Source organism: Triticum urartu, chromosome 1A, assembly GCF_056163025.1.
Source record: "Triticum urartu cultivar PI428250 chromosome 1A, HENAU_Tu73, whole genome shotgun sequence".
NCBI lineage: Eukaryota > Viridiplantae > Streptophyta > Magnoliopsida > Poales > Poaceae > Triticum > Triticum urartu.
The window spans coordinates 220,488,929-220,495,874 of NC_141873.1; positions in this window are offsets into that span (position 1 = coordinate 220,488,929).

Sequence of the window (6,946 nt, forward strand, 5' to 3'; positions counted from 1 at the left end):
GGTCATACTGATAGTAATATCCCCAACATTAGGCCCCAGGTTGACTTTGAACTTCGTTCTTGGTCAATCTTCAATACTTAGACAAAAATCCATCTTCTTATCTTCACGGAAGTTGTTGTAACCCGCCATGACATCATATTTTGAAAACGCAAAAAACTTTCATGATGTCATCTCCCAACGGATCTTTTATCTTTAATGTCTCCCGAGAATCGAGGCGCCTATGTAGCGAGATAACCATTATTCAGCTCTTCCTTGATATTCGCGCCCGTATGTTCGCATCTTTCCCTTATAAATAGGCACGCCTCGGCCTTCTCACTTGCCTCTCTTACTCCGTCTTCTTCCTCTCGCAAACCCCCTGCTGCTCGAGTTCTGCCGCCGCCGCGCCTCATCTCCGTCTCCGTCGACCCTGGGTCGCTGCATCAACCTGAACCGATCCAGAGAAACCACGGCGACCTCCGCAGTAGACCTGCAACCATAAGTTTTCTCTCCTTCGTTTCTCAAATCTGCATTAGGGTTTCCAAGCTCCTGCGTGTTCTTCAAAGTTCATCGTAGTTCTTCCACCGCCAGCCTTTTCTGATCCAAAAAATCATATATATGCTCGCGCGGTAGTGTTTTTGTACCTCCTCATGATCCACAGATCCCTTTCTCTGATTAAAAGGGTGCTTCAGAACTTACCGACTCCTCTGTACTGAACTTTTTAGGTCTAGAATTGTTTTCATTTTGAATAACCATTTGATCTGGAAAAATACCAAGCAATGTAGGAAACTGGTTTGTCTCAATACTTAGCTGAATTTGCTTTCTTCAAATATCTGTAGTCATGGCGGCTTATCATGCCGGCTTAATTTTCCTTATATGTCATTAGCCCTTAACTTAAGCCGCCATTACTTGCTTGCATCCTCATCACTTAACTGTCAATCTCACCATTAAACTGAACCGGCATGTTGTTTTTCTTTTCAGTTCTTCTTTGCACATCATGCCATCCAAAACACCAACCATCTATAACTGGGTTCCCTCAACCATAAATGAGGAACATTTAAAAGAGTTCTTCACCATAGGATGTCTGCCAGCGAAAATCGTCATGTCTTACTGTGCTCCTGACCGGGAAGAAGAACGACCCAATCCAAGAGATGGTGAGGTGATCTGTTTTACTGCCCACATGAACCGTGGCTTCTCACCGCCCGGCTCAAAGTTCTTCAGAGAGGTCCTCCACTTTTTCAAGCCCCACCCTCAAGATATCGGGCCCAACTCCATATCTAACATTTGTAACTTCCAAGTGCTCTGTGAGGTATATCTTCAACAAGAGCCGACTGTGGAATTGTTTAGAGAATACTTTTATCTAAACCGACAGAACAAGTGCACCAACAGCCTTAGCTTAGAGCTTGGAGGCATATCAATTCAGCGCCAACAGGGTGCCGTCTTCCCCCTCATTGTCTTACCAAGTCACCCAAAGGACTGGAACCAGACTTGGTTCTACTGCCAGGACACTTCACCAGCAAACGAGAAGCCCCTGCCGGGTTACCGCCCCGATCGTCTTGACTCCAAGTTCGTGCTTCCTGGTAAGCTTACTGTCGCTGAACGCAAGAGGCTGATACCATCCATCAAAATGATCAATGCTCTATTGGGGAACGGGTTAACTGGAGTTGATCTGACCCGCTGCTGGATCTCATGGCGGGTCATCCCTTTGAGCCGCCGGTCAAAGCTGATGTATGAGTATGGTGGAGGCCCGGATGACTCTCTTCGTCACAGCCCCGTTCAATTGACAGAAGAAGATATTGTCTCAATGTCAACTCTTCTGGTGAACGGAAAATACGAAGATTGCAATGTCGTTGGGTTAAACCCCTTCTGCCAGCTTAACCCGGTGCCAGAAGTAGGGATATCGTTATTTCTCTCCTTTGTATTTTCCCAGCCGTATTGTTTTAATACTTGCCTGACTCTTTATCTTGTTTTTACCTATCTGCAGGCCAACTCTGACTTCCGGAAAGTTAAGTATGACCACGAGGCTGCCAAGAAAGCGAAAGCCGCCGCCATAAACACCAAGAAAACGCCTCGGAGGTCAAAAAAGAAGAAAAAGAGCACTGCTGAAGATTTGATGAAGCTTGATGATACATCTGACTTGGAGGTAGCCCTTGATTCCCTTGGCCAATTTTTTAACCATCTTATTGACACTGATCATTACCAGGATGACACTGGGGCCAGTCAGGCTGTGGAAGCAGAGGTAACTATCATTTCCTCCGACTCAGAGCCCTTGCCAAGACAAAAAGTTCGACGAGTGATCCGTAAAGTAAGGTTTTCTAACCCTTCAGCTCACTTGGATCCCAACTTTCGTTTTAAAAAGCAGCAACATGAAAGCCGCCGTCAAGCTTGGACTGAAGATGAGCCGGCTGTCGTTCTTCAACAAACTCCTCAGAAGCGTCCGAATGAGGATTGCTTCTTTCTGTCTTTAACTCTTTTTAATAGATCCTTCCCCTTGTATTACTTTTAACTCTATTTTATCCTTTCAGGAGGTGTCTCGCACTTCTGGCGACTCATCGCAGACGCAATTTCCGGCCTTCAAGACTGCCCCTGGGTAATGAAAAATCCTCATATTTTCCAGGTTGTTCAAATTGTATCTTTATACTGATGATCTTGCAACATTTTTCTTAGGGGCCAAGCTAAATCCAAGAAAGCGAAGGTAGCAAAACCGGTGAGAAACCCGCCAGTGCTTGCATCTGACCCGGCCAGGCCATCTTCTCCATTAACCGGCGCTCTAGCAGACCCCCATGTTGATGTAGAAGCAAACCCTCCTGAACCGTCGTTTGATGAAACCACTGTGAACCCTTCTGCTACTGGACCTTCAAGCTCAACCAAACCGCCATCACCCTCTGCACAAGACGTTCAGATCACCGGGAGCCGCTTTATTGAACCAGGGAATCCAACCATGTTGGCTCGGTCTACTGCGAAACAAGAGGCATTGGAGAGGCAGAAAGTTCGCTTTGACGTTGCCAACTATGACCATCTAAATGCCAATGATATTTTATCCGGCTATCTTAGCCATGTACACTCCAGTCGCGACTCTGAGATTGAAATGGTCAAACAGCTGCAGTTAAAATACGAGGTACATTCTTCTGGCTTATCTATATTCCTTCAGCCCCCAAGTCTTCAGATTATGAGAGAACCGGAATGATCTGTGGACTTTAAAATATAGGCCGAGACCTTTACCTTTGAAACTTTTCTTGATTTCGATAGAACAAAGCTCCACCTGTAGTCCCCAAGGGCCGGTTCATTTTGATCATAAATGAGCCGGTACTTTAATTTGTTTGGTACCATATTCAAAGGACTTAATACTCTGGCTTAATCTTGAGAAACTTGCTGAACTGCATACATTAGCCCCCAAGTGCCAAGTGCTATTACTTTGTAAAGTACTTGGGACTTAAAGTATGTCTTTAGAATCATAAAAATTTGTTTTGGCATACATTAGCCCCCAAGTGTCAAGTGGTTTGTTGTAAAGTACTTGAGACTTGAATCTTGATTTTTGAACTTTAAGCAAAATCTTGACTCATCTGAATGTTCTCAAATCCCCATTGTCACCATAGATAAGCACATGCAAGACATACATCAAGTGTTCTCAAATCCTTAAAGACTCAATCCAATAAGATAACTTCAAAGGGAAAACTAGTGATCAGGATTACCCCACCAGCCTGATTACATCTCAGCAGAGATTACATTGCACAATTCGAGATTAAATTCAGAAAAATCAGCCCATGGACGAGGTGGTGTACTACCTCGATACAGTCCGGCGTTGGTGCTCGACTACAATAGACACCCCGGAAGCAGTCCGGCATAAAGCTCGGACGCCAATGGTTGGCTCCGTAGAGGGCATTTCTGGCATTAAGCTCGGCTAAACTCCTTCGACTTTTTTGAGCCAAGGTGATCTATGACACCTCGGATATAGTCCGGCGTTGGAGCTCGGATACTCTCCGGCGTTGGAGTGTGGATTCAGTCTGGCGTTGGAGCTCGGATATAGTCCGGTGTTGGTGCTCGGCTGCAAAAGATACCTCAAATGCAGTCCCGCGTTGGAGCTCGAATGCAAGAGGACACTGCCGCACGGGGACAACTTAAAACCCGAGGTGGGCGTGAAAATAACAAGGCATTGATAAAGGCAGGAAACTTAAAGGGGCTCCTCGGATACCCGATGTGTAAACTCTTCAGAAGTACTTTGCCGATCCTCAAGATCGAAGATGGGAAAATTTGTTGAACCAGTTTCCAAGACCGATGACCGAAGATGAAGAACAGTTCGGAAGAATAAAGGAGTGTCCCCAACTTGAAGACCGGTTCAGGGGGCTACTGACGGTGTCCTGGACTAGGGGGTACTCACCACGTCGCCTCCCGATCAGTTAGATTGGGCCGAGGACCCTATGGCCGCATACTCGTGGGCCAGTTCGGACAACCCCTGCCGCATACAAGGAAGATTCCACAAGACTTGGCGCCCAAGATAAGGACTCTCCTAAACCCTAGGCCTCCGGTGTCTTATATAAACCGAGGCCAGGCTAGTCAATGGACAATCTCATATTCATTAGATCAGTCTCGTGGTATACATATGTACTCTGTACTACACCCATATAAATACAATCAAAAGAAGGACGTAGGGTTTTACCTCCATCAAGAGGGCCCGAACCTGGGTAAAATCCCGTGTCCATGTTACCATCGCTCCAAGACGCCTAGCTTAGGACCCCTACTATGAGATACGCCGAATATTGAACCGACACCTCCCCTGCCTCCGCTCTGTTCCACGAGGGAACAAAGGTGTGAGGAGGAAGAAGGCAACGAGCGCCAGCCTGGCCCTTGTCCCCTGGGCCCCGCCAGTCAGCCTCTAGCGTTGACTTAGCCCCGAGCCTGCGTGGATTCAAGTGGAAACGTATTTCCCAGAGTACGTTTCCTTCTCTCTGAAAGCGTATTCTATTTCTACTTCGGCTTGAAGTACGTTTTCTAAGTCAGAAAGCGTATTTTCTCAAATCTGTTTCTGCCTTATCCACTCAGGGACCCGTTGGTGATAATTTTTTCACAGATTAGTCCCTGATCTTCAACTCCTCACAAGTTTTCAACCGTAACTCCGATTGAGGTGAAACCAGCGCTCACCTCTTCGTCTCGTCGAGCTCTATCTTTTGGTAACATTTTCACTAGGTGTTCTCACAGTGAAAATGACCATTATGCCCTTGCCTCTAATCAGCCCCCTCTGAGAGAACCGTCCGACGATTTGTTTCGCGGCTTCACCGCACTTCTTCCTGGAGTCTCCGCCACCCAGGCAAGCCACAATATCCACTTGCATGATAGTCATGCAGTAGCTGTGGTTTTCAACTTGAATATTTATTAAATGTTTGCTTGCTTAAAATATGGTTATAGTCGTTTCGGTAATGCTATTGGATTCATGCCTACTTTCTTGCTATGTTGTTATGCACCTAGTTGTCATGCCCTGCTAATGTCTAGTATTCCTTTTATATGATTATGCTTGCTAGTAGTATATGTTGATGTTGGTAATGGTCTTCGGTGCATGACTGCCGTCTGTCCCGAGTATCGTTGTTATGCACTTTCCATTACATCCAGTTGGTTAAATGCTTGCATGATGGCATTGTTGATATGTTCTTGCATGATGTTTATTGTTGATGCTAGTGGTCATGTTATGCTATGAGTAGTGTTATACTGGTTATATTCATGCTCTTCATTATGCCATGCTCAGTTGGACATGATTCATTGTTGATATGGTGGCTAGTTATGTTGCACTCATGCTTATGTTGATATCATGCTCATGCATTGTAATTGCATCATGTATATTATCTTGGCTCAGCATATTTGCATTCAAGTTTAACCGGATTAAATTGAACTTGAACAACTGTTGGCTGAGTCATGGTGCCACCATATCGAACTGACCACTACAACCACGCTTACCTGTATGGGAAGGTCCTAACTTGGTCTATTGTCGTGCCTCTTGCCGGTGCCTCCAACGAGGGAAGGTTATGGGCGTGCGGTACCCTGGCCCGGCAAGCAAACATAACCTTGTGTGCCCGTTGTTGTTATTATGGATCTGGTCCCTGTGAGGGACGTTTTGGCCACGACGGTGGTCGTTGTGTCTTTGGTAGACATGGGGCCACCCAGGACTAGCCCAGTCGGGAGTGGTCGGAGTGGCCGGGAGAGTGTCATGGCAGTAGATCGGTTTTGTCGGAACGCCGTTGTCCACCCGAATGGGAGTGCGAGGCCATGGGTTCCGTAGTGTGGGTACAGTGTACTAACCTCCGCAGAGTGTATATTAAATCTATCGATAGCCGCGCCCACAGATAAGGGCCCAGTTCGTAGTTGGTCACACTATGAGTCAACTAATAATAATAATAATAATAATAATAATAATAATAATAATAATAATAATAATAATAATAATAATAATAATGAGGAGATAAGTTGGTTGTGATCGCCGGAAGGATCACTATTTGAGATAACTTGGTTGTGATCGCCGGAAGGTTCACGGTTTGAGACCAAGTGCTGGTCGTGGTTGGGATTGCCGGAATAATCACTATGGTATCGAGGATACCGAGTTGTTGGACATTCATGATGTTGTGCGAGAATCGTGGGTAAAGATCAAGCTCCTTGTGGTCATTTGATGATTACTACGGTATTGTTTATACCAAGCTTGATTTGATCCTGAGATGATCATGTAATGTACGAAGTTGGTAAGTGATGCATGTGATGGTTACGAGGTAACCCGAACATAATAAATGGTGCATGTAGTGTCATCATGTGGCATGCTAGTATCATCAGATCTATATGTTCATGCCATGATCATATTGTTCTAGGGATATTATGTTCATGTTATGTTATTCTGATTATCTCATAATAATTCCTGCTTAACCTGTAATTGCCATGATGTTGTTTGTCTTGAATGCTTCTGGTTATTGTGAGCTTGCAAGTACATTCAATG